This window comes from Staurois parvus, unplaced genomic scaffold (assembly GCF_062004578.1).
Source record: "Staurois parvus isolate SC_StPar_1 unplaced genomic scaffold, SC_StPar_1.0 ptg001130l, whole genome shotgun sequence".
Classification (NCBI taxonomy): domain Eukaryota; kingdom Metazoa; phylum Chordata; class Amphibia; order Anura; family Ranidae; genus Staurois; species Staurois parvus.
In genome coordinates, this window is record NW_028318926.1 from 1,816,616 (window position 1) to 1,843,182 (window position 26,567).

The 26,567-nt window shown below is 48.9% G+C and overlaps 18 non-coding genes across 18 annotated transcripts; all 18 read right to left on the bottom strand.

Moving 5' to 3' along the window:
• Positions 1–882: 882 nt before the first annotated feature.
• Positions 883–955, bottom strand: TRNAA-AGC (transfer RNA alanine (anticodon AGC)). The gene has a single exon. It is a non-coding gene; the product is annotated as a tRNA-Ala (tRNA).
• An 889-nt stretch (positions 956–1,844) lies between these two features.
• TRNAG-GCC (transfer RNA glycine (anticodon GCC)) lies at positions 1,845–1,915 on the bottom strand. Its single transcript has one exon. It is a non-coding gene; the product is annotated as a tRNA-Gly (tRNA).
• A 1,624-nt stretch (positions 1,916–3,539) lies between these two features.
• TRNAA-AGC (transfer RNA alanine (anticodon AGC)) lies at positions 3,540–3,612 on the bottom strand. The gene has a single exon. It is a non-coding gene; the product is annotated as a tRNA-Ala (tRNA).
• Positions 3,613–4,501: 889 nt separating this feature from the next.
• On the bottom strand, positions 4,502–4,572 carry TRNAG-GCC (transfer RNA glycine (anticodon GCC)). Its single transcript has one exon. It is a non-coding gene; the product is annotated as a tRNA-Gly (tRNA).
• A 1,624-nt stretch (positions 4,573–6,196) lies between these two features.
• On the bottom strand, positions 6,197–6,269 carry TRNAA-AGC (transfer RNA alanine (anticodon AGC)). Its single transcript has one exon. It is a non-coding gene; the product is annotated as a tRNA-Ala (tRNA).
• Positions 6,270–7,158: 889 nt separating this feature from the next.
• TRNAG-GCC (transfer RNA glycine (anticodon GCC)) lies at positions 7,159–7,229 on the bottom strand. The gene has a single exon. It is a non-coding gene; the product is annotated as a tRNA-Gly (tRNA).
• A 1,624-nt stretch (positions 7,230–8,853) lies between these two features.
• TRNAA-AGC (transfer RNA alanine (anticodon AGC)) lies at positions 8,854–8,926 on the bottom strand. Its single transcript has one exon. It is a non-coding gene; the product is annotated as a tRNA-Ala (tRNA).
• An 889-nt stretch (positions 8,927–9,815) lies between these two features.
• On the bottom strand, positions 9,816–9,886 carry TRNAG-GCC (transfer RNA glycine (anticodon GCC)). The gene has a single exon. It is a non-coding gene; the product is annotated as a tRNA-Gly (tRNA).
• A 2,586-nt stretch (positions 9,887–12,472) lies between these two features.
• TRNAG-GCC (transfer RNA glycine (anticodon GCC)) lies at positions 12,473–12,543 on the bottom strand. The gene has a single exon. It is a non-coding gene; the product is annotated as a tRNA-Gly (tRNA).
• A 1,624-nt stretch (positions 12,544–14,167) lies between these two features.
• On the bottom strand, positions 14,168–14,240 carry TRNAA-AGC (transfer RNA alanine (anticodon AGC)). The gene has a single exon. It is a non-coding gene; the product is annotated as a tRNA-Ala (tRNA).
• An 889-nt stretch (positions 14,241–15,129) lies between these two features.
• On the bottom strand, positions 15,130–15,200 carry TRNAG-GCC (transfer RNA glycine (anticodon GCC)). The gene has a single exon. It is a non-coding gene; the product is annotated as a tRNA-Gly (tRNA).
• A 1,624-nt stretch (positions 15,201–16,824) lies between these two features.
• Positions 16,825–16,897, bottom strand: TRNAA-AGC (transfer RNA alanine (anticodon AGC)). Its single transcript has one exon. It is a non-coding gene; the product is annotated as a tRNA-Ala (tRNA).
• A 2,584-nt stretch (positions 16,898–19,481) lies between these two features.
• TRNAA-AGC (transfer RNA alanine (anticodon AGC)) lies at positions 19,482–19,554 on the bottom strand. Its single transcript has one exon. It is a non-coding gene; the product is annotated as a tRNA-Ala (tRNA).
• Positions 19,555–20,443: 889 nt separating this feature from the next.
• Positions 20,444–20,514, bottom strand: TRNAG-GCC (transfer RNA glycine (anticodon GCC)). Its single transcript has one exon. It is a non-coding gene; the product is annotated as a tRNA-Gly (tRNA).
• Positions 20,515–22,138: 1,624 nt separating this feature from the next.
• Positions 22,139–22,211, bottom strand: TRNAA-AGC (transfer RNA alanine (anticodon AGC)). Its single transcript has one exon. It is a non-coding gene; the product is annotated as a tRNA-Ala (tRNA).
• An 889-nt stretch (positions 22,212–23,100) lies between these two features.
• TRNAG-GCC (transfer RNA glycine (anticodon GCC)) lies at positions 23,101–23,171 on the bottom strand. Its single transcript has one exon. It is a non-coding gene; the product is annotated as a tRNA-Gly (tRNA).
• Positions 23,172–24,795: 1,624 nt separating this feature from the next.
• Positions 24,796–24,868, bottom strand: TRNAA-AGC (transfer RNA alanine (anticodon AGC)). Its single transcript has one exon. It is a non-coding gene; the product is annotated as a tRNA-Ala (tRNA).
• Positions 24,869–25,757: 889 nt separating this feature from the next.
• On the bottom strand, positions 25,758–25,828 carry TRNAG-GCC (transfer RNA glycine (anticodon GCC)). Its single transcript has one exon. It is a non-coding gene; the product is annotated as a tRNA-Gly (tRNA).
• Positions 25,829–26,567: the final 739 nt, after the last annotated feature.

Here is a 26,567-nt window from a genome sequence, read left to right on the forward strand (position 1 = left end):
GCACACCGCAGACAGCCCGGCAACAAACCCAGCCCTCAATGCGCCAAGTCCCTTACACGTGCTGTCTTTCAGCTCTTTGCTTTCACTTGTCTAATCTGTCCATCCTAAGACAAAACTCATACAATATTCCAACAGTCTGAACTGTGGAATTCATTGATCTATTCATAGATTTCTTGAGGGAGATTGTTGATAAATATTTCAGTCCCAAACAGAGGATCTTCTCCAACCCAGTCTGCACGAGGGCCACCATATTTCCTCTGACCATTGACCTGTACCGGGTTAATATGACATCTTTCCATCCACTCCGCAAGGGAAGATTTATTTTCTTTATACAGAGTTGTAATCCAAGCCTCGCTCTCAGCGTTCATCGCGTTGTTGTCCATCATTGGAGAATGATCTGCTCTCTCCATGGGCCCTAATCAGTGGGCAGAAGGCTAGCCCCTAGTTCCCTCCAAAAGCCCTGTTCTGGTTGGGTCTGTGACACTTCTGTGTCAAGGAAGTGGGACGTGATTGTGGTGATAAAACCAGTGGAAACCTCTCAGCTTCTACATGGCACTTGCACTTTTTGCACTAATGGAATATTGTCTCTTGGCCATGGAAGGCTGGCCGTGCTTTGGGTAATAGATTGCTTTGGTCCAACACTGCCTTGCGCGACTTCTGGCAGGCAAAGCAAGCACTTTATGCTTTGTGTTAGTCCTTCTGTGTCAATTTATGGGCTGAAGCCACATCTGCCCGAGAGTGTCAACGCCATGGCACATGTTACGAGGATGACTCCTGCTTGGCCTTTTGACTAGAGAGGCGAGGCTTTTCCCACAGCGCTCAGTGCCGAGCCTGAAGAAAAAAAAAATCCAAAGCAGGTCACCCCACGTGAGGGCTTTCCTTTGGAGGATGCGGGCATTGATCCCGCTACCTCTCGCATGCTAAGCGAGCGCTCTACCACTTGAGCTAATCCCCCTTGGCTCCGGTGCTTTCTTTGCGCTCTCGTTGATCACTGCTCTCTTATGTGCTACGCGGCATAAAGTCCACCATCTGTTTTGTGTAACTGTGTTTCATTCAGCACAGCACAATGCAGCATCCCAGTGCTATATACCACCTGCCAGCAATCAACTCCTTCACTGCCACCAACAATTGCCTCTCTCACTAGCACAGTTGCCAGAGATGCAATCTTCAAGCGCAAAGGATTAAAAATCACCTTTTTACCCCGTACGCTGCTTATTGACATGACACATTAGGTCTACATTCCACAGACTCAAAGCATAGATATATTTCCTCATTTTTTACTACTTGCAGCTTCACATTTAAATGCTGTATATACATCTAAGATCACCCAGAATGCAATCTGGAAACCAACCATCAGATGGCATCAGAACACCTACCACGTTAGATAGCTATATCTCCAGGCACCTCCCCGTGTCAGCATTGATGGGTTAGGCTGTGGCCGCTAGACACCAAGACAGCCTCCATTTTCCCAATTTCAAAGGTTTTCACTCTTCCTCCACAGAGGCCCCTTTTTTCTTTCCTGAGACTTTGGACAGCAGAATCCCTTGGGAAGAAGCTCCTTCTCCAGCCAGTAGCGAGGGTTCTGGTGTTATCCATGGAACCCTTGGTGGCAGAGTGGCACCTCCAAGCATGTCCGTGGGCGACTAACAACCATTTCCTTCGGTATGGCCCCATGGCTTTCCATGATGTCATTTGAAGGAGGTGGTTTCAAAAAGGCTCACACCGACTAGCAGGTTCTAGACAATACACATGAGCCTTGACACCTTCCAAGGTACTGGATATCTGGGGGCGGCGGGATACTGAGCTACCTGTGAGGCGATAGCTGGATAGAAAGTGAGCATAATTGCATTGGCCGGGAATCGAACCCGGGCCTCCCGCGTGGCAGGCGAGAATTCTACCACTGAACCACCAATGCTCTTTGGCAGGACACATGTGGCTTTCCTGGCCTGACAGGTGCTAAAAGGTGCTGCTTTAGGCCATGGTAACCATCTCTGTGAATACATTCAGATGTGGGTCAAGTCCACCCAAAGACATGCCTTTCTTCAGCCGTACACACCACCACTGTGAACATGTAGGACAGCCCATTGCGTCTTTGAGGCTAGAAAGCCTTTCCATTGGAGAAGAAAAGCCCCAAGACGGGGCCAGAGCTTTTTCTAAGTACCTTTGACTTGGGGTTGACTTGTCAAAATCAATGTCAGTGCCTATTAATCTACCTTGCGACTTTGCCGGATGGACCCACTCCCCATTCACATCCGTAGGAGATCTTTAGAGGGGCTCCACATTGGCCTGATGTGAGACTCTGCAAAGTCAATAGGAGCTGCCTGAAACAGAGAGGAACCGATCTTTTCCCATGAAAGCCTTCTATAAGCAGAATGTGGAAAGTGGCCGTGGAGCGGCAGGCGAGGTTGCCTCCCAGCCAAAGAATTTCCTGAAGTTTTTGTCCCGTAGGACCGGTAGCATATTACATCCTCCTATTTTTGCTGGGTCTTCCGGCCTGGAGCAGAGTGGCGCAGCGGAAGCGTGCTGGGCCCATAACCCAGAGGTCGATGGATCGAAACCATCCTCTGCTAAGTTGACCTTTTTCTCTGGCAATCTCTCTTTCTTTGCTTAGGCAAAGGGCTTTCTTTCACCCAGAAAATGCTTTGATTAATCGGGGAGCACACCGCAGACAGCCCGGCAACAAACCCAGCCCTCAATGCGCCAAGTCCCCTACATGTGCTGTCTTTCAGCTCTTTGCTTTCACTTGTCTAATCTGTCCATCCTAAGACAAAACTCATACAATATTCCAACAGTCTGAACTGTGGAATTCATTGATCTATTCATAGATTTCTTGAGGGAGATTGTTGATAAATATTTCTGTCCCAAACAGAGGATCTTCTCCAACCCAGTCTGCACGAGGGCCACCATATTTCCTCTGACCATTGACCTGTACCGGGTTAATATGACATCTTTCCATCCACTCCGCAAGGGAAGATTTATTGTCTTTATACAGAGTTGTAATCCAAGCCTCGCTCTCAGCGTTCATCGCGTTGTTGTCCATCATTGGAGAATGATCTGCTCTCTCCATGGGCCCTAATCAGTGGGCAGAAGGCTAGCCCCTAGTTCCCTCCAAAAGCCCTGTTCTGGTTGGGTCTGTGACACTTCTGTGTCAAGGAAGTGGGACGTGATTGTGGTGATAAAACCAGTGGAAACCTCTCAGCTTCTACATGGCACTTGCACTTTTTGCACTAATGGAATATTGTCTCTTGGCCATGGAAGGCTGGCCGTGCTTTGGGTAATAGATTGCTTTGGTCCAACACTGCCTTGCGCGACTTCTGGCAGGCAAAGCAAGCACTTTATGCTTTGTGTTAGTCCTTCTGTGTCAATTTATGGGCTGAAGCCACATCTGCCCGAGAGTGTCAACGCCATGGCACATGTTACGAGGATGACTCCTGCTTGGCCTTTTGACTAGAGAGGCGAGGCTTTTCCCACAGCGCTCAGTGCCGAGCCTGAAGAAAAAAAAAATCCAAAGCAGGTCACCCCACGTGAGGGCTTTCCTTTGGAGGATGCGGGCATTGATCCCGCTACCTCTCGCATGCTAAGCGAGCGCTCTACCACTTGAGCTAATCCCCCTTGGCTCCGGTGCTTTCTTTGCGCTCTCGTTGATCACTGCTCTCTTATGTGCTACGCGGCATAAAGTCCACCATCTGTTTTGTGTAACTGTGTTTCATTCAGCACAGCACAATGCAGCATCCCAGTGCTATATACCACCTGCCAGCAATCAACTCCTTCACTGCCACCAACAATTGCCTCTCTCACTAGCACTGTTGCCAGAGATGCAATCTTCAAGCGCAAAGGATTAAAAATCACCTTTTTACCCCGTACGCTGCTTATTGACATGACACATTAGGTCTACATTCCACAGACTCAAAGCATAGATATATTTCCTCATTTTTTACTACTTGCAGCTTCACATTTAAATGCTGTATATACATCTAAGATCACCCAGAATGCAATCTGGAAACCAACCATCAGATGGCATCAGAACACCTACCACGTTAGATAGCTATTTCTCCAGGCACCTCCCCGTGTCAGCATTGATGGGTTAGGCTGTGGCCGCTAGACACCAAGACAGCCTCCATTTTCCCAATTTCAAAGGTTTTCACTCTTCCTCCACAGAGGTCCCTTTTTTCTTTCCTGAGACTTTGGACAGCAGAATCCCTTGGGAAGAAGCTCCTTCTCCAGCCAGTAACGAGGGTTCTGGTGTTATCCATGGAACCCTTGGTGGCAGAGTGGCACCTCCAAGCATGTCCGTGGGCGACTAACAACCATTTCCTTCGGTATGGCCCCATGGCTTTCCATGATGTCATTTGAAGGAGGTGGTTTCAAAAAGGCTCACACCGACTAGCAGGTTCTAGACAATACACATGAGCCTTGACACCTTCCAAGGTACTGGATATCTGGGGGCGGCGGGATACTGAGCTACCTGTGAGGCGATAGCTGGATAGAAAGTGAGCATAATTGCATTGGCCGGGAATCGAACCCGGGCCTCCCGCGTGGCAGGCGAGAATTCTACCACTGAACCACCAATGCTCTTTGGCAGGACACATGTGGCTTCCCTGGCCTGACAGGTGCTAAAAGGTGCTGCTTTAGGCCATGGTAACCATCTCTGTGAATACATTCAGATGTGGGTCAAGTCCACCCAAAGACATGCCTTTCTTCAGCCGTACACACCACCACTGTGAACATGTAGGACAGCCCATTGCGTCTTTGAGGCTAGAAAGCCTTTCCATTGGAGAAGAAAAGCCCCAAGACTGGGCCAGAGCTTTTTCTAAGTACCTTTGACTTGGGGTTGACTTGTCAAAATCAATGTCAGTGCCTATTAATCTACCTTGCGACTTTGCCGGATGGACCCACTCCCCATTCACATCCGTAGGAGATCTTTAGAGGGGCTCCACATTGACCTGATGTGAGACTCTGCAAAGTCAATAGGAGCTGCCTGAAACAGAGAGGAACCGATCTTTTCCCATGAAAGCCTTCTATAAGCAGAATGTGGAAAGTGGCCGTGGAGCAGCAGGCGAGGTTGCCTCCCAGCCAAAGAATTTCCTGAAGTTTTTGTCCCGTAGGACCGGTAGCATATTACATCCTCCTATTTTTGCTGGGTCTTCCGGCCTGGAGCAGAGTGGCGCAGCGGAAGCGTGCTGGGCCCATAACCCAGAGGTCGATGGATCGAAACCATCCTCTGCTAAGTTGACCTTTTTCTCTGGCAATCTCTCTTTCTTTGCTTAGGCAAAGGGCTTTCTTTCACCCAGAAAATGCTTTGATTAATCGGGGAGCACACCGCAGACAGCCCGGCAACAAACCCAGCCCTCAATGCGCCAAGTCCCCTACACGTGCTGTCTTTCAGCTCTTTGCTTTCACTTGTCTAATCTGTCCATCCTAAGACAAAACTCATACAATATTCCAACAGTCTGAACTGTGGAATTCATTGATCTATTCATAGATTTCTTGAGGGAGATTGTTGATAAATATTTCTGTCCCAAACAGAGGATCTTCTCCAACCCAGTCTGCACGAGGGCCACCATATTTCCTCTGACCATTGACCTGTACCGGGTTAATATGACATCTTTCCATCCACTCCGCAAGGGAAGATTTATTGTCTTTATACAGAGTTGTAATCCAAGCCTCGCTCTCAGCGTTCATCGCGTTGTTGTCCATCATTGGAGAATGATCTGCTCTCTCCATGGGCCCTAATCAGTGGGCAGAAGGCTAGCCCCTAGTTCCCTCCAAAAGCCCTGTTCTGGTTGGGTCTGTGACACTTCTGTGTCAAGGAAGTGGGACGTGATTGTGGTGATAAAACCAGTGGAAACCTCTCAGCTTCTACATGGCACTTGCACTTTTTGCACTAATGGAATATTGTCTCTTGGCCATGGAAGGCTGACCGTGCTTTTTGTAATAGATTGCTTTGGTCCAACACTGCCTTGCGCGACTTCTGGCAGGCAAAGCAAGCACTTTATGCTTTGTGTTAGTCCTTCTGTGTCAATTTATGGGCTGAAGCCACATCTGCCCGAGAGTGTCAACGCCATGGCACATGTTACGAGGATGACTCCTGCTTGGCCTTTTGACTAGAGAGGCGAGGCTTTTCCCACAGCGCTCAGTGCCGAGCCTGAAGAAAAAAAAAATCCAAAGCAGGTCACCCCACGTGAGGGCTTTCCTTTGGAGGATGCGGGCATTGATCCCGCTACCTCTCGCATGCTAAGCGAGCGCTCTACCACTTGAGCTAATCCCCCTTGGCTCCGGTGCTTTCTTTGCGCTCTCGTTGATCACTGCTCTCTTATGTGCTACGCGGCATAAAGTCCACCATCTGTTTTGTGTAACTGTGTTTCATTCAGCACAGCACAATGCAGCATCCCAGTGCTATATACCACCTGCCAGCAATCAACTCCTTCACTGCCACCAACAATTGCCTCTCTCACTAGCACTGTTGCCAGAGATGCAATCTTCAAGCGCAAAGGATTAAAAATCACCTTTTTACCCCGTACGCTGCTTATTGACATGACACATTAGGTCTACATTCCACAGACTCAAAGCATAGATATATTTCCTCATTTTTTACTACTTGCAGCTTCACATTTAAATGCTGTATATACATCTAAGATCACCCAGAATGCAATCTGGAAACCAACCATCAGATGGCATCAGAACACCTACCACGTTAGATAGCTATATCTCCAGGCACCTCCCCGTGTCAGCATTGATGGGTTAGGCTGTGGCCGCTAGACACCAAGACAGCCTCCATTTTCCCAATTTCAAAGGTTTTCACTCTTCCTCCACAGAGGTCCCTTTTTTCTTTCCTGAGACTTTGGACAGCAGAATCCCTTGGGAAGAAGCTCCTTCTCCAGCCAGTAGCGAGGGTTCTGGTGTTATCCATGGAACCCTTGGTGGCAGAGTGGCACCTCCAAGCATGTCCGTGGGCGACTAACAACCATTTCCTTCGGTATGGCCCCATGGCTTTCCATGATGTCATTTGAAGGAGGTGGTTTCAAAAAGGCTCACACCGACTAGCAGGTTCTAGACAATACACATGAGCCTTGACACCTTCCAAGGTACTGGATATCTGGGGGCGGCGGGATACTGAGCTACCTGTGAGGCGATAGCTGGATAGAAAGTGAGCATAATTGCATTGGCCGGGAATCGAACCCGGGCCTCCCGCGTGGCAGGCGAGAATTCTACCACTGAACCACCAATGCTCTTTGGCAGGACACATGTGGCTTCCCTGGCCTGACAGGTGCTAAAAGGTGCTGCTTTAGGCCATGGTAACCATCTCTGTGAATACATTCAGATGTGGGTCAAGTCCACCCAAAGACATGCCTTTCTTCAGCCGTACACACCACCACTGTGAACATGTAGGACAGCCCATTGCGTCTTTGAGGCTAGAAAGCCTTTCCATTGGAGAAGAAAAGCCCCAAGACTGGGCCAGAGCTTTTTCTAAGTACCTTTGACTTGGGGTTGACTTGTCAAAATCAATGTCAGTGCCTATTAATCTACCTTGCGACTTTGCCGGATGGACCCACTCCCCATTCACATCCGTAGGAGATCTTTAGAGGGGCTCCACATTGGCCTGATGTGAGACTCTGCAAAGTCAATAGGAGCTGCCTGAAACAGAGAGGAACCGATCTTTTCCCATGAAAGCCTTCTATAAGCAGAATGTGGAAAGTGGCCGTGGAGCGGCAGGCGAGGTTGCCTCCCAGCCAAAGAATTTCCTGAAGTTTTTGTCCCGTAGGACCGGTAGCATATTACATCCTCCTATTTTTGCTGGGTCTTCCGGCCTGGAGCAGAGTGGCGCAGCGGAAGCGTGCTGGGCCCATAACCCAGAGGTCGATGGATCAAAACCATCCTCTGCTAAGTTGACCTTTTTCTCTGGCAATCTCTCTTTCTTTGCTTAGGCAAAGGGCTTTCTTTCACCCAGAAAATGCTTTGATTAATCGGGGAGCACACCGCAGACAGCCCGGCAACAAACCCAGCCCTCAATGCGCCAAGTCCCCTACACGTGCTGTCTTTCAGCTCTTTGCTTTCACTTGTCTAATCTGTCCATCCTAAGACAAAACTCATACAATATTCCAACAGTCTGAACTGTGGAATTCATTGATCTATTCATAGATTTCTTGAGGGAGATTGTTGATAAATATTTCTGTCCCAAACAGAGGATCTTCTCCAACCCAGTCTGCACGAGGGCCACCATATTTCCTCTGACCATTGACCTGTACCGGGTTAATATGACATCTTTCCATCCACTCCGCAAGGGAAGATTTATTGTCTTTATACAGAGTTGTAATCCAAGCCTCGCTCTCAGCGTTCATCGCGTTGTTGTCCATCATTGGAGAATGATCTGCTCTCTCCATGGGCCCTAATCAGTGGGCAGAAGGCTAGCCCCTAGTTCCCTCCAAAAGCCCTGTTCTGGTTGGGTCTGTGACACTTCTGTGTCAAGGAAGTGGGACGTGATTGTGGTGATAAAACCAGTGGAAACCTCTCAGCTTCTACATGGCACTTGCACTTTTTGCACTAATGGAATATTGTCTCTTGGCCATGGAAGGCTGGCCGTGCTTTGGGTAATAGATTGCTTTGGTCCAACACTGCCTTGCGCGACTTCTGGCAGGCAAAGCAAGCACTTTATGCTTTGTGTTAGTCCTTCTGTGTCAATTTATGGGCTGAAGCCACATCTGCCCGAGAGTGTCAACGCCATGGCACATGTTACGAGGATGACTCCTGCTTGGCCTTTTGACTAGAGAGGCGAGGCTTTTCCCACAGCGCTCAGTGCCGAGCCTGAAGAAAAAAAAAATCCAAAGCAGGTCACCCCACGTGAGGGCTTTCCTTTGGAGGATGCGGGCATTGATCCCGCTACCTCTCGCATGCTAAGCGAGCGCTCTACCACTTGAGCTAATCCCCCTTGGCTCCGGTGCTTTCTTTGCGCTCTCGTTGATCACTGCTCTCTTATGTGCTACGCGGCATAAAGTCCACCATCTGTTTTGTGTAACTGTGTTTCATTCAGCACAGCACAATGCAGCATCCCAGTGCTATATACCACCTGCCAGCAATCAACTCCTTCACTGCCACCAACAATTGCCTCTCTCACTAGCACTGTTGCCAGAGATGCAATCTTCAAGCGCAAAGGATTAAAAATCACCTTTTTACCCCGTACGCTGCTTATTGACATGACACATTAGGTCTACATTCCACAGACTCAAAGCATAGATATATTTCCTCATTTTTTACTACTTGCAGCTTCACATTTAAATGCTGTATATACATCTAAGATCACCCAGAATGCAATCTGGAAACCAACCATCAGATGGCATCAGAACACCTACCACGTTAGATAGCTATATCTCCAGGCACCTCCCCGTGTCAGCATTGATGGGTTAGGCTGTGGCCGCTAGACACCAAGACAGCCTCCATTTTCCCAATTTCAAAGGTTTTCACTCTTCCTCCACAGAGGTCCCTTTTTTCTTTCCTGAGACTTTGGACAGCAGAATCCCTTGGGAAGAAGCTCCTTCTCCAGCCAGTAGCGAGGGTTCTGGTGTTATCCATGGAACCCTTGGTGGCAGAGTGGCACCTCCAAGCATGTCCGTGGGCGACTAACAACCATTTCCTTCGGTATGGCCCCATGGCTTTCCATGATGTCATTTGAAGGAGGTGGTTTCAAAAAGGCTCACACCGACTAGCAGGTTCTAGACAATACACATGAGCCTTGACACCTTCCAAGGTACTGGATATCTGGGGGCGGCGGGATACTGAGCTACCTGTGAGGCGATAGCTGGATAGAAAGTGAGCATAATTGCATTGGCCGGGAATCGAACCCGGGCCTCCCGCGTGGCAGGCGAGAATTCTACCACTGAACCACCAATGCTCTTTGGCAGGACACATGTGGCTTCCCTGGCCTGACAGGTGCTAAAAGGTGCTGCTTTAGGCCATGGTAACCATCTCTGTGAATACATTCAGATGTGGGTCAAGTCCACCCAAAGACATGCCTTTCTTCAGCCGTACACACCACCACTGTGAACATGTAGGACAGCCCATTGCGTCTTTGAGGCTAGAAAGCCTTTCCATTGGAGAAGAAAAGCCCCAAGACTGGGCCAGAGCTTTTTCTAAGTACCTTTGACTTGGGGTTGACTTGTCAAAATCAATGTCAGTGCCTATTAATCTACCTTGCGACTTTGCCGGATGGACCCACTCCCCATTCACATCCGTAGGAGATCTTTAGAGGGGCTCCACATTGGCCTGATGTGAGACTCTGCAAAGTCAATAGGAGCTGCCTGAAACAGAGAGGAACCGATCTTTTCCCATGAAAGCCTTCTATAAGCAGAATGTGGAAAGTGGCCGTGGAGCGGCAGGCAAGGTTGCCTCCCAGCCAAAGAATTTCCTGAAGTTTTTGTCCCGTAGGACCGGTAGCATATTACATCCTCCTATTTTTGCTGGGTCTTCCAGCCTGGAGCAGAGTGGCGCAGCGGAAGCGTGCTGGGCCCATAACCCAGAGGTCGATGGATCGAAACCATCCTCTGCTAAGTTGACCTTTTTCTCTGGCAATCTCTCTTTCTTTGCTTAGGCAAAGGGCTTTCTTTCACCCAGAAAATGCTTTGATTAATCGGGGAGCACACCGCAGACAGCCCGGCAACAAACCCAGCCCTCAATGCGCCAAGTCCCCTACACGTGCTGTCTTTCAGCTCTTTGCTTTCACTTGTCTAATCTGTCCATCCTAAGACAAAACTCATACAATATTCCAACAGTCTGAACTGTGGAATTCATTGATCTATTCATAGATTTCTTGAGGGAGATTGTTGATAAATATTTCTGTCCCAAACAGAGGATCTTCTCCAACCCAGTCTGCACGAGGGCCACCATATTTCCTCTGACCATTGACCTGTACCGGGTTAATATGACATCTTTCCATCCACTCCGCAAGGGAAGATTTATTGTCTTTATACAGAGTTGTAATCCAAGCCTCGCTCTCAGCGTTCATCGCGTTGTTGTCCATCATTGGAGAATGATCTGCCCTCTCTATGGGCCCTAATCAGTGGGCAGAAGGCTAGCCCCTAGTTCCCTCCAAAAGCCCTGTTCTGGTTGGGTCTGTGACACTTCTGTGTCAAGGAAGTGGGACGTGATTGTGGTGATAAAACCAGTGGAAACCTCTCAGCTTCTACATGGCACTTGCACTTTTTGCACTAATGGAATATTGTCTCTTGGCCATGGAAGGCTGGCCGTGCTTTGGGTAATAGATTGCTTTGGTCCAACACTGCCTTGCGCGACTTCTGGCAGGCAAAGCAAGCACTTTATGCTTTGTGTTAGTCCTTCTGTGTCAATTTATGGGCTGAAGCCACATCTGCCCGAGAGTGTCAACGCCATGGCACATGTTACGAGGATGACTCCTGCTTGGCCTTTTGACTAGAGAGGCGAGGCTTTTCCCACAGCGCTCAGTGCCGAGCCTGAAGAAAAAAAAAATCCAAAGCAGGTCACCCCACGTGAGGGCTTTCCTTTGGAGGATGCGGGCATTGATCCCGCTACCTCTCGCATGCTAAGTGAGCGCTCTACCACTTGAGCTAATCCCCCTTGGCTCCGGTGCTTTCTTTGCGCTCTCGTTGATCACTGCTCTCTTATGTGCTACGCGGCATAAAGTCCACCATCTGTTTTGTGTAACTGTGTTTCATTCAGCACAGCACAATGCAGCATCCCAGTGCTATATACCACCTGCCAGCAATCAACTCCTTCACTGCCACCAACAATTGCCTCTCTCACTAGCACTGTTGCCAGAGATGCAATCTTCAAGCGCAAAGGATTAAAAATCACCTTTTTACCCCGTACGCTGCTTATTGACATGACACATTAGGTCTACATTCCACAGACTCAAAGCATAGATATATTTCCTCATTTTTTACTACTTGCAGCTTCACATTTAAATGCTGTATATACATCTAAGATCACCCAGAATGCAATCTGGAAACCAACCATCAGATGGCATCAGAACACTTACCACGTTAGATAGCTATATCTCCAGGCACCTCCCCGTGTCAGCATTGATGGGTTAGGCTGTGGCCGCTAGACACCAAGACAGCCTCCATTTTCCCAATTTCAAAGGTTTTCACTCTTCCTCCACAGAGGTCCCTTTTTTCTTTCCTGAGAATTTGGACAGCAGAATCCCTTGGGAAGAAGCTCCTTCTCCAGCCAGTAGCGAGGGTTCTGGTGTTATCCATGGAACCCTTGGTGGCAGAGTGGCACCTCCAAGCATGTCCGTGGGCGACTAACAACCATTTCCTTCGGTATGGCCCCATGGCTTTCCATGATGTCATTTGAAGGAGGTGGTTTCAAAAAGGCTCACACCGACTAGCAGGTTCTAGACAATACACATGAGCCTTGACACCTTCCAAGGTACTGGATATCTGGGGGCGGCGGGATACTGAGCTACCTGTGAGGCGATAGCTGGATAGAAAGTGAGCATAATTGCATTGGCCGGGAATCGAACCCGGGCCTCCCGCGTGGCAGGCGAGAATTCTACCACTGAACCACCAATGCTCTTTGGCAGGACACATGTGGCTTCCCTGGCCTGACAGGTGCTAAAAGGTGCTGCTTTAGGCCATGGTAACCATCTCTGTGAATACATTCAGATGTGGGTCAAGTCCACCCAAAGACATGCCTTTCTTCAGCCGTACACACCACCACTGTGAACATGTAGGACAGCCCATTGCGTCTTTGAGGCTAGAAAGCCTTTCCATTAGAGAAGAAAAGCCCCAATACTGGGCCAGAGCTTTTTCTAAGTACCTTTGACTTGGGGTTGACTTGTCAAAATCAATGTCAGTGCCTATTAATCTACCTTGCGACTTTGCCGGATGGACCCACTCCCCATTCACATCCGTAGGAGATCTTTAGAGGGGCTCCACATTGGCCTGATGTGATACTCTGCAAAGTCAATAGGAGCTGCCTGAAACAGAGAGGAACCGATCTTTTCCCATGAAAGCCTTCTATAAGCAGAATGTGGAAAGTGGCCGTGGAGCGGCAGGAGAGGTTGCCTCCCAGCCAAAGAATTTCCTGAAGTTTTTGTCCCATAGGACCGGTAGCATATTACATCCTCCTATTTTTGCTGGGTCTTCCGGCCTGGAGCAGAGTGGCGCAGCGGAAGCGTGCTGGGCCCATAACCCAGAGGTCGATGGATCGAAACCATCCTCTGCTAAGTTGACCTTTTTCTCTGGCAATCTCTCTTTCTTTGCTTAGGCAAAGGGCTTTCTTTCACCCAGAAAATGCTTTGATTAATCGGGGAGCACACCGCAGACAGCCCGGCAACAAACCCAGCCCTCAATGAGCCAAGTCCCCTACACGTGCTGTCTTTCAGCTCTTTGCTTTCACTTGTCTAATCTGTCCATCCTAAGACAAAACTCATACAATATTCCAACAGTCTGAACTGTGGAATTCATTGATCTATTCATAGATTTCTTGAGGGAGATTGTTGATAAATATTTCTGTCCCAAACAGAGGATCTTCTCAGACCCAGTCTGCACGAGGGCCACCATATTTCCTCTGACCATTGACCTGTACCGGGTTAATATGACATCTTTCCATCCACTCCGCAAGGGAAGATTTATTGTCTTTATACAGAGTTGTAATCCAAGCCTCGCTCTCAGCGTTCATCGCGTTGTTGTCCATCATTGGAGAATGATCTGCTCTCTCCATGGGCCCTAATCAGTGGGCAGAAGGCTAGCCCCTAGTTCCCTCCAAAAGCCCTGTTCTGGTTGGGTCTGTGACACTTCTGTGTCAAGGAAGTGGGACGTGATTGTGGTGATAAAACCAGTGGAAACCTCTCAGCTTCTACATGGCACTTGCACTTTTTGCACTAATGGAATATTGTCTCTTGGCCATGGAAGGCTGGCCGTGCTTTGGGTAATAGATTGCTTTGGTCCAACACTGCCTTGCGTGACTTCTGGCAGGCAAAGCAAGCACTTTATGCTTTGTGTTAGTCCTTCTGTGTCAATTTATGGGCTGAAGCCACATCTGCCCGAGAGTGTCAACGCCATGGCACATGTTACGAGGATGACTCCTGCTTGGCCTTTTGACTAGAGAGGCGAGGCTTTTCCCACAGCGCTCAGTGCCGAGCCTGAAGAAAAAAAAAATCCAAAGCAGGTCACCCCACGTGAGGGCTTTCCTTTGGAGGATGCGGGCATTGATCCCGCTACCTCTCGCATGCTAAGCGAGCGCTCTACCACTTGAGCTAATCCCCCTTGGCTCCGGTGCTTTCTTTGCGCTCTCGTTGATCACTGCTCTCTTATGTGCTACGCGGCATAAAGTCCACCATCTGTTTTGTGTAACTGTGTTTCATTCAGCACAGCACAATGCAGCATCCCAGTGCTATATACCACCTGCCAGCAATCAACTCCTTCACTGCCACCAACAATTGCCTCTCTCACTAGCACTGTTGCCAGAGATGCAATCTTCAAGCGCAAAGGATTAAAAATCACCTTTTTACCCCGTACGCTGCTTATTGACATGACACATTAGGTCTACATTCCACAGACTCAAAGCATAGATATATTTCCTCATTTTTTACTACTTGCAGCTTCACATTTAAATGCTGTATATACATCTAAGATCACCCAGAATGCAATCTGGAAACCAACCATCAGATGGCATCAGAACACCTACCACGTTAGATAGCTATATCTCCAGGCACCTCCCCGTGTCAGCATTGATGGGTTAGGCTGTGGCCGCTAGACACCAAGACAGCCTCCATTTTCCCAATTTCAAAGGTTTTCACTCTTCCTCCACAGAGGTCCCTTTTTTCTTTCCTGAGACTTTGGACAGCAGAATCCCTTGGGAAGAAGCTCCTTCTCCAGCCAGTAGCGAGGGTTCTGGTGTTATCCATGGAACCCTTGGTGGCAGAGTGGCACCTCCAAGCATGTCCGTGGGCGACTAACAACCATTTCCTTCGGTATGGCCCCATGGCTTTCCATGATGTCATTTGAAGGAGGTGGTTTCAAAAAGGCTCACACCGACTAGCAGGTTCTAGACAATACACATGAGCCTTGACACCTTCCAAGGTACTGGATATCTGGGGGCGGCGGGATACTGAGCTACCTGTGAGGCGATAGCTGGATAGAAAGTGAGCATAATTGCATTGGCCGGGAATCGAACCCGGGCCTCCCGCGTGGCAGGCGAGAATTCTACCACTGAACCACCAATGCTCTTTGGCAGGACACATGTGGCTTCCCTGGCCTGACAGGTGCTAAAAGGTGCTGCTTTAGGCCATGGTAACCATCTCTGTGAATACATTCAGATGTGGGTCAAGTCCACCCAAAGACATGCCTTTCTTCAGCCGTACACACCACCACTGTGAACATGTAGGACAGCCCATTGCGTCTTTGAGGCTAGAAAGCCTTTCCATTGGAGAAGAAAAGCCCCTAGACTGGGCCAGAGCTTTTTCTAAGTACCTTTGACTTGGGGTTGACTTGTCAAAATCAATGTCAGTGCCTATTAATCTACCTTGCGACTTTGCCGGATGGACCCACTCCCCATTCACATCCGTAGGAGATCTTTAGAGGGGCTCCACATTGGCCTGATGTGAGACTCTGCAAAGTCAATAGGAGCTGCCTGAAACAGAGAGGAACCGATCTTTTCCCATGAAAGCCTTCTATAAGCAGAATGTGGAAAGTGGCCGTGGAGCGGCAGGCGAGGTTGCCTCCCAGCCAAAGAATTTCCTGAAGTTTTTGTCCCGTAGGACCGGTAGCATATTACATCCTCCTATTTTTGCTGGGTCTTCCGGCCTGGAGCAGAGTGGCGCAGCGGAAGCGTGCTGGGCCCATAACCCAGAGGTCGATGGATCGAAACCATCCTCTGCTAAGTTGACCTTTTTCTCTGGCAATCTCTCTTTCTTTGCTTAGGCAAAGGGCTTTCTTTCACCCAGAAAATGCTTTGATTAATCGGGGAGCACACCGCAGACAGCCCGGCAACAAACCCAGCCCTCAATGCGCCAAGTCCCCTACACGTGCTGTCTTTCAGCTCTTTGCTTTCACTTGTCTAATCTGTCCATCCTAAGACAAAACTCATACAATATTCCAACAGTCTGAACTGTGGAATTCATTGATCTATTCATAGATTTCTTGAGGGAGATTGTTGATAAATATTTCTGTCCCAAACAGAGGATCTTCTCCAACCCAGTCTGCACGAGGGCCACCATATTTCCTCTGACCATTGACCTGTACCGGGTTAATATGACATCTTTCCATCCACTCCGCAAGGGAAGATTTATTGTCTTTATACAGAGTTGTAATCCAAGCCTCGCTCTCAGCGTTCATCGCGTTGTTGTCCATCATTGGAGAATGATCTGCTCTCTCCATGGGCCCTAATCAGTGGGCAGAAGGCTAGCCCCTAGTTCCCTCCAAAAGCCCTGTTCTGGTTGGGTCTGTGACACTTCTGTGTCAAGGAAGTGGGACGTGATTGTGGTGATAAAACCAGTGGAAACCTCTCAGCTTCTACATGGCACTTGCACTTTTTGCACTAATGGAATATTGTCTCTTGGCCATGGAAGGCTGGCCGTGCTTTGGGTAATAGATTGCTTTGGTCCAACACTGCCTTGCGCGACTTCTGGCAGGCAAAGCAAGCACTTTATGCTTTGTGTTAGTCCTTCTGTGTCAATTTATGGGCTGAAGCCACATCTGCCCGAGAGTGTCAACGCCATGGCACATGTTACGAGGATGACTCCTGCTTGGCCTTTTGACTAGAGAGGCGAGGCTTTTCCCACAGCGCTCAGTGCCGAGCCTGAAGAAAAAAAAAATCCAAAGCAGGTCACCCCACGTGAGGGCTTTCCTTTGGAGGATGCGGGCATTGATCCCGCTACCTCTCGCATGCTAAGCGAGCGCTCTACCACTTGAGCTAACCCCCCTTGGCTCCGGTGCTTTCTTTGCGCTCTCGTTGATCACTGCTCTCTTATGTGCTACGCGGCATAAAGTCCACCATCTGTTTTGTGTAACTGTGTTTCATTCAGCACAGCACAATGCAGCATCCCAGTGCTATATACCACCTGCCAGCAATCAACTCCTTCACTGCCACCAACAATTGCCTCTCTCACTAGCACTGTTGCCAGAGATGCAATCTTCAAGCGCAAAGGATTAAAAATCACCTTTTTACCCCGTACGCTGCTTATTGACATGACACATTAGGTCTACATTCCACAGACTCAAAGCATAGATATATTTCCTCATTTTTTACTACTTGCAGCTTCACATTTAAATGCTGTATATACATCTAAGATCACCCAGAATGCAATCTGGAAACCAACCATCAGATGGCATCAGAACACCTACCACGTTAGATAGATATATCTCCAGGCACCTCCCCGTGTCAGCATTGATGGGTTAGGCTGTGGCCGCTAGACACCAAGACAGCCTCCATTTTCCCAATTTCAAAGGTTTTCACTCTTCCTCCACAGAGGTCCCTTTTTTCTTTCCTGAGACTTTGGACAGCAGAATCCCTTGGGAAGAAGCTCCTTCTCCAGCCAGTAGCGAGGGTTCTGGTGTTATCCATGGAACCCTTGGTGGCAGAGTGGCACCTCCAAGCATGTCCGTGGGCGACTAACAACCATTTCCTTCGGTATGGCCCCATGGCTTTCCATGATGTCATTTGAAGGAGGTGGTTTCAAAAAGGCTCACACCGACTAGCAGGTTCTAGACAATACACATGAGCCTTGACACCTTCCAAGGTACTGGATATCTGGGGGCGGCGGGATACTGAGCTACCTGTGAGGCGATAGCTGGATAGAAAGTGAGCATAATTGCATTGGCCAGGAATCGAACCAGGGCCTCCCGCGCGGCAGGCGAGAATTCTACCACTGAACCACCAATGCTCTTTGGCAGGACACATGTGGCTTCCCTGGCCTGACAGGTGCTAAAAGGTGCTGCTTTAGGCCATGGTAACCATCTCTGTGAATACATTCAGATGTGGGTCAAGTCCACCCAAAGACATGCCTTTCTTCAGCCGTACACACCACCACTGTGAACATGTAGGACAGCCCATTGCGTCTTTGAGGCTAGAAAGCCTTTCCATTGGAGAAGAAAAGCCCCAAGACTGGGCCAGAGCTTTTTCTAAGTACCTTTGACTTGGGGTTGACTTGTCAAAATCAATGTCAGTGCCTATTAATCTACCTTGCGACTTTGCCGGATGGACCCACTCCCCATTCACATCCGTAGGAGATCTTTAGAGGGGCTCCACATTGGCCTGATGTGAGACTCTGCAAAGTCAATAGGAGCTGCCTGAAACAGAGAGGAACCGATCTTTTCCCATGAAAGCCTTCTATAAGCAGAATGTGGAAAGTGGCCGTGGAGCGGCAGGCGAGGTTGCCTCCCAGCCAAAGAATTTCCTGAAGTTGTTGTCCCGTAGGACCGGTAGCATATTACATCCTCCTATTTTTGCTGGGTCTTCCGGCCTGGAGCAGAGTGGCGCAGCGGAAGCGTGCTGGGCCCATAACCCAGAGGTCGATGGATCGAAACCATCCTCTGCTAAGTTGACCTTTTTCTCTGGCAATCTCTCTTTCTTTGCTTAGGCAAAGGGCTTTCTTTCACCCAGAAAATGCTTTGATTAATCGGGGAGCACACCGCAGACAGCCCGGCAACAAACCCAGCCCTCAATGCGCCAAGTCCCTTACACGTGCTGTCTTTCAGCTCTTTGCTTTCACTTGTCTAATCTGTCCATCCTAAGACAAAACTCATACAATATTCCAACAGTCTGAACTGTGGAATTCATTGATCTATTCATAGATTTCTTGAGGGAGATTGTTGATAAATATTTCAGTCCCAAACAGAGGATCTTCTCCAACCCAGTCTGCACGAGGGCCACCATATTTCCTCTGACCATTGACCTGTACCGGGTTAATATGACATCTTTCCATCCACTCCGCAAGGGAAGATTTATTGTCTTTATACAGAGTTGTAATCCAAGCCTCGCTCTCAGCGTTCATCGCGTTGTTGTCCATCATTGGAGAATGATCTGCTCTCTCCATGGGCCCTAATCAGTGGGCAGAAGGCTAGCCCCTAGTTCCCTCCAAAAGCCCTGTTCTGGTTGGGTCTGTGACACTTCTGTGTCAAGGAAGTGGGACGTGATTGTGGTGATAAAACCAGTGGAAACCTCTCAGCTTCTACATGGCACTTGCACTTTTTGCACTAATGGAATATTGTCTCTTGGCCATGGAAGGCTGGCCGTGCTTTGGGTAATAGATTGCTTTGGTCCAACACTGCCTTGCGCGACTTCTGGCAGGCAAAGCAAGCACTTTATGCTTTGTGTTAGTCCTTCTGTGTCAATTTATGGGCTGAAGCCACATCTGCCCGAGAGTGTCAACGCCATGGCACATGTTACGAGGATGACTCCTGCTTGGCCTTTTGACTAGAGAGGCGAGGCTTTTCCCACAGCGCTCAGTGCCGAGCCTGAAGAAAAAAAAAATCCAAAGCAGGTCACCCCACGTGAGGGCTTTCCTTTGGAGGATGCGGGCATTGATCCCGCTACCTCTCGCATGCTAAGCGAGCGCTCTACCACTTGAGCTAATCCCCCTTGGCTCCGGTGCTTTCTTTGCGCTCTCGTTGATCACTGCTCTCTTATGTGCTACGCGGCATAAAGTCCACCATCTGTTTTGTGTAACTGTGTTTCATTCAGCACAGCACAATGCAGCATCCCAGTGCTATATACCACCTGCCAGCAATCAACTCCTTCACTGCCACCAACAATTGCCTCTCTCACTAGCACAGTTGCCAGAGATGCAATCTTCAAGCGCAAAGGATTAAAAATCACCTTTTTACCCCGTACGCTGCTTATTGACATGACACATTAGGTCTACATTCCACAGACTCAAAGCATAGATATATTTCCTCATTTTTTACTACTTGCAGCTTCACATTTAAATGCTGTATATACATCTAAGATCACCCAGAATGCAATCTGGAAACCAACCATCAGATGGCATCAGAACACCTACCACGTTAGATAGCTATATCTCCAGGCACCTCCCCGTGTCAGCATTGATGGGTTAGGCTGTGGCCGCTAGACACCAAGACAGCCTCCATTTTCCCAATTTCAAAGGTTTTCACTCTTCCTCCACAGAGGCCCCTTTTTTCTTTCCTGAGACTTTGGACAGCAGAATCCCTTGGGAAGAAGCTCCTTCTCCAGCCAGTAGCGAGGGTTCTGGTGTTATCCATGGAACCCTTGGTGGCAGAGTGGCACCTCCAAGCATGTCCGTGGGCGACTAACAACCATTTCCTTCGGTATGGCCCCATGGCTTTCCATGATGTCATTTGAAGGAGGTGGTTTCAAAAAGGCTCACACCGACTAGCAGGTTCTAGACAATACACATGAGCCTTGACACCTTCCAAGGTACTGGATATCTGGGGGCGGCGGGATACTGAGCTACCTGTGAGGCGATAGCTGGATAGAAAGTGAGCATAATTGCATTGGCCGGGAATCGAACCCGGGCCTCCCGCGTGGCAGGCGAGAATTCTACCACTGAACCACCAATGCTCTTTGGCAGGACACATGTGGCTTTCCTGGCCTGACAGGTGCTAAAAGGTGCTGCTTTAGGCCATGGTAACCATCTCTGTGAATACATTCAGATGTGGGTCAAGTCCACCCAAAGACATGCCTTTCTTCAGCCGTACACACCACCACTGTGAACATGTAGGACAGCCCATTGCGTCTTTGAGGCTAGAAAGCCTTTCCATTGGAGAAGAAAAGCCCCAAGACGGGGCCAGAGCTTTTTCTAAGTACCTTTGACTTGGGGTTGACTTGTCAAAATCAATGTCAGTGCCTATTAATCTACCTTGCGACTTTGCCGGATGGACCCACTCCCCATTCACATCCGTAGGAGATCTTTAGAGGGGCTCCACATTGGCCTGATGTGAGACTCTGCAAAGTCAATAGGAGCTGCCTGAAACAGAGAGGAACCGATCTTTTCCCATGAAAGCCTTCTATAAGCAGAATGTGGAAAGTGGCCGTGGAGCGGCAGGCGAGGTTGCCTCCCAGCCAAAGAATTTCCTGAAGTTTTTGTCCCGTAGGACCGGTAGCATATTACATCCTCCTATTTTTGCTGGGTCTTCCGGCCTGGAGCAGAGTGGCGCAGCGGAAGCGTGCTGGGCCCATAACCCAGAGGTCGATGGATCGAAACCATCCTCTGCTAAGTTGACCTTTTTCTCTGGCAATCTCTCTTTCTTTGCTTAGGCAAAGGGCTTTCTTTCACCCAGAAAATGCTTTGATTAATCGGGGAGCACACCGCAGACAGCCCGGCAACAAACCCAGCCCTCAATGCGCCAAGTCCCCTACATGTGCTGTCTTTCAGCTCTTTGCTTTCACTTGTCTAATCTGTCCATCCTAAGACAAAACTCATACAATATTCCAACAGTCTGAACTGTGGAATTCATTGATCTATTCATAGATTTCTTGAGGGAGATTGTTGATAAATATTTCTGTCCCAAACAGAGGATCTTCTCCAACCCAGTCTGCACGAGGGCCACCATATTTCCTCTGACCATTGACCTGTACCGGGTTAATATGACATCTTTCCATCCACTCCGCAAGGGAAGATTTATTGTCTTTATACAGAGTTGTAATCCAAGCCTCGCTCTCAGCGTTCATCGCGTTGTTGTCCATCATTGGAGAATGATCTGCTCTCTCCATGGGCCCTAATCAGTGGGCAGAAGGCTAGCCCCTAGTTCCCTCCAAAAGCCCTGTTCTGGTTGGGTCTGTGACACTTCTGTGTCAAGGAAGTGGGACGTGATTGTGGTGATAAAACCAGTGGAAACCTCTCAGCTTCTACATGGCACTTGCACTTTTTGCACTAATGGAATATTGTCTCTTGGCCATGGAAGGCTGGCCGTGCTTTGGGTAATAGATTGCTTTGGTCCAACACTGCCTTGCGCGACTTCTGGCAGGCAAAGCAAGCACTTTATGCTTTGTGTTAGTCCTTCTGTGTCAATTTATGGGCTGAAGCCACATCTGCCCGAGAGTGTCAACGCCATGGCACATGTTACGAGGATGACTCCTGCTTGGCCTTTTGACTAGAGAGGCGAGGCTTTTCCCACAGCGCTCAGTGCCGAGCCTGAAGAAAAAAAAAATCCAAAGCAGGTCACCCCACGTGAGGGCTTTCCTTTGGAGGATGCGGGCATTGATCCCGCTACCTCTCGCATGCTAAGCGAGCGCTCTACCACTTGAGCTAATCCCCCTTGGCTCCGGTGCTTTCTTTGCGCTCTCGTTGATCACTGCTCTCTTATGTGCTACGCGGCATAAAGTCCACCATCTGTTTTGTGTAACTGTGTTTCATTCAGCACAGCACAATGCAGCATCCCAGTGCTATATACCACCTGCCAGCAATCAACTCCTTCACTGCCACCAACAATTGCCTCTCTCACTAGCACTGTTGCCAGAGATGCAATCTTCAAGCGCAAAGGATTAAAAATCACCTTTTTACCCCGTACGCTGCTTATTGACATGACACATTAGGTCTACATTCCACAGACTCAAAGCATAGATATATTTCCTCATTTTTTACTACTTGCAGCTTCACATTTAAATGCTGTATATACATCTAAGATCACCCAGAATGCAATCTGGAAACCAACCATCAGATGGCATCAGAACACCTACCACGTTAGATAGCTATTTCTCCAGGCACCTCCCCGTGTCAGCATTGATGGGTTAGGCTGTGGCCGCTAGACACCAAGACAGCCTCCATTTTCCCAATTTCAAAGGTTTTCACTCTTCCTCCACAGAGGTCCCTTTTTTCTTTCCTGAGACTTTGGACAGCAGAATCCCTTGGGAAGAAGCTCCTTCTCCAGCCAGTAACGAGGGTTCTGGTGTTATCCATGGAACCCTTGGTGGCAGAGTGGCACCTCCAAGCATGTCCGTGGGCGACTAACAACCATTTCCTTCGGTATGGCCCCATGGCTTTCCATGATGTCATTTGAAGGAGGTGGTTTCAAAAAGGCTCACACCGACTAGCAGGTTCTAGACAATACACATGAGCCTTGACACCTTCCAAGGTACTGGATATCTGGGGGCGGCGGGATACTGAGCTACCTGTGAGGCGATAGCTGGATAGAAAGTGAGCATAATTGCATTGGCCGGGAATCGAACCCGGGCCTCCCGCGTGGCAGGCGAGAATTCTACCACTGAACCACCAATGCTCTTTGGCAGGACACATGTGGCTTCCCTGGCCTGACAGGTGCTAAAAGGTGCTGCTTTAGGCCATGGTAACCATCTCTGTGAATACATTCAGATGTGGGTCAAGTCCACCCAAAGACATGCCTTTCTTCAGCCGTACACACCACCACTGTGAACATGTAGGACAGCCCATTGCGTCTTTGAGGCTAGAAAGCCTTTCCATTGGAGAAGAAAAGCCCCAAGACTGGGCCAGAGCTTTTTCTAAGTACCTTTGACTTGGGGTTGACTTGTCAAAATCAATGTCAGTGCCTATTAATCTACCTTGCGACTTTGCCGGATGGACCCACTCCCCATTCACATCCGTAGGAGATCTTTAGAGGGGCTCCACATTGACCTGATGTGAGACTCTGCAAAGTCAATAGGAGCTGCCTGAAACAGAGAGGAACCGATCTTTTCCCATGAAAGCCTTCTATAAGCAGAATGTGGAAAGTGGCCGTGGAGCAGCAGGCGAGGTTGCCTCCCAGCCAAAGAATTTCCTGAAGTTTTTGTCCCGTAGGACCGGTAGCATATTACATCCTCCTATTTTTGCTGGGTCTTCCGGCCTGGAGCAGAGTGGTGCAGCGGAAGCGTGCTGGGCCCATAACCCAGAGGTCGATGGATCGAAACCATCCTCTGCTAAGTTGACCTTTTTCTCTGGCAATCTCTCTTTCTTTGCTTAGGCAAAGGGCTTTCTTTCACCCAGAAAATGCTTTGATTAATCGGGGAGCACACCGCAGACAGCCCGGCAACAAACCCAGCCCTCAATGCGCCAAGTCCCCTACACGTGCTGTCTTTCAGCTCTTTGCTTTCACTTGTCTAATCTGTCCATCCTAAGACAAAACTCATACAATATTCCAACAGTCTGAACTGTGGAATTCATTGATCTATTCATAGATTTCTTGAGGGAGATTGTTGATAAATATTTCTGTCCCAAACAGAGGATCTTCTCCAACCCAGTCTGCACGAGGGCCACCATATTTCCTCTGACCATTGACCTGTACCGGGTTAATATGACATCTTTCCATCCACTCCGCAAGGGAAGATTTATTGTCTTTATACAGAGTTGTAATCCAAGCCTCGCTCTCAGCGTTCATCGCGTTGTTGTCCATCATTGGAGAATGATCTGCTCTCTCCATGGGCCCTAATCAGTGGGCAGAAGGCTAGCCCCTAGTTCCCTCCAAAAGCCCTGTTCTGGTTGGGTCTGTGACACTTCTGTGTCAAGGAAGTGGGACGTGATTGTGGTGATAAAACCAGTGGAAACCTCTCAGCTTCTACATGGCACTTGCACTTTTTGCACTAATGGAATATTGTCTCTTGGCCATGGAAGGCTGACCGTGCTTTTTGTAATAGATTGCTTTGGTCCAACACTGCCTTGCGCGACTTCTGGCAGGCAAAGCAAGCACTTTATGCTTTGTGTTAGTCCTTCTGTGTCAATTTATGGGCTGAAGCCACATCTGCCCGAGAGTGTCAACGCCATGGCACATGTTTCGAGGATGACTCCTGCTTGGCCTTTTGACTAGAGAGGCGAGGCTTTTCCCACAGCGCTCAGTGCCGAGCCTGAAGAAAAAAAAAATCCAAAGCAGGTCACCCCACGTGAGGGCTTTCCTTTGGAGGATGCGGGCATTGATCCCGCTACCTCTCGCATGCTAAGCGAGCGCTCTACCACTTGAGCTAATCCCCCTTGGCTCCGGTGCTTTCTTTGCGCTCTCGTTGATCACTGCTCTCTTATGTGCTACGCGGCATAAAGTCCACCATCTGTTTTGTGTAACTGTGTTTCATTCAGCACAGCACAATGCAGCATCCCAGTGCTATATACCACCTGCCAGCAATCAACTCCTTCACTGCCACCAACAATTGCCTCTCTCACTAGCACTGTTGCCAGAGATGCAATCTTCAAGCGCAAAGGATTAAAAATCACCTTTTTACCCCGTACGCTGCTTATTGACATGACACATTAGGTCTACATTCCACAGACTCAAAGCATAGATATATTTCCTCATTTTTTACTACTTGCAGCTTCACATTTAAATGCTGTATATACATCTAAGATCACCCAGAATGCAATCTGGAAACCAACCATCAGATGGCATCAGAACACCTACCACGTTAGATAGCTATATCTCCAGGCACCTCCCCGTGTCAGCATTGATGGGTTAGGCTGTGGCCGCTAGACACCAAGACAGCCTCCATTTTCCCAATTTCAAAGGTTTTCACTCTTCCTCCACAGAGGTCCCTTTTTTCTTTCCTGAGACTTTGGACAGCAGAATCCCTTGGGAAGAAGCTCCTTCTCCAGCCAGTAGCGAGGGTTCTGGTGTTATCCATGGAACCCTTGGTGGCAGAGTGGCACCTCCAAGCATGTCCGTGGGCGACTAACAACCATTTCCTTCGGTATGGCCCCATGGCTTTCCATGATGTCATTTGAAGGAGGTGGTTTCAAAAAGGCTCACACCGACTAGCAGGTTCTAGACAATACACATGAGCCTTGACACCTTCCAAGGTACTGGATATCTGGGGGCGGCGGGATACTGAGCTACCTGTGAGGCGATAGCTGGATAGAAAGTGAGCATAATTGCATTGGCCGGGAATCGAACCCGGGCCTCCCGCGTGGCAGGCGAGAATTCTACCACTGAACCACCAATGCTCTTTGGCAGGACACATGTGGCTTCCCTGGCCTGACAGGTGCTAAAAGGTGCTGCTTTAGGCCATGGTAACCATCTCTGTGAATACATTCAGATGTGGGTCAAGTCCACCCAAAGACATGCCTTTCTTCAGCCGTACACACCACCACTGTGAACATGTAGGACAGCCCATTGCGTCTTTGAGGCTAGAAAGCCTTTCCATTGGAGAAGAAAAGCCCCAAGACTGGGCCAGAGCTTTTTCTAAGTACCTTTGACTTGGGGTTGACTTGTCAAAATCAATGTCAGTGCCTATTAATCTACCTTGCGACTTTGCCGGATGGACCCACTCCCCATTCACATCCGTAGGAGATCTTTAGAGGGGCTCCACATTGGCCTGATGTGAGACTCTGCAAAGTCAATAGGAGCTGCCTGAAACAGAGAGGAACCGATCTTTTCCCATGAAAGCCTTCTATAAGCAGAATGTGGAAAGTGGCCGTGGAGCGGCAGGCGAGGTTGCCTCCCAGCCAAAGAATTTCCTGAAGTTTTTGTCCCGTAGGACCGGTAGCATATTACATCCTCCTATTTTTGCTGGGTCTTCCGGCCTGGAGCAGAGTGGCGCAGCGGAAGCGTGCTGGGCCCATAACCCAGAGGTCGATGGATCAAAACCATCCTCTGCTAAGTTGACCTTTTTCTCTGGCAATCTCTCTTTCTTTGCTTAGGCAAAGGGCTTTCTTTCACCCAGAAAATGCTTTGATTAATCGG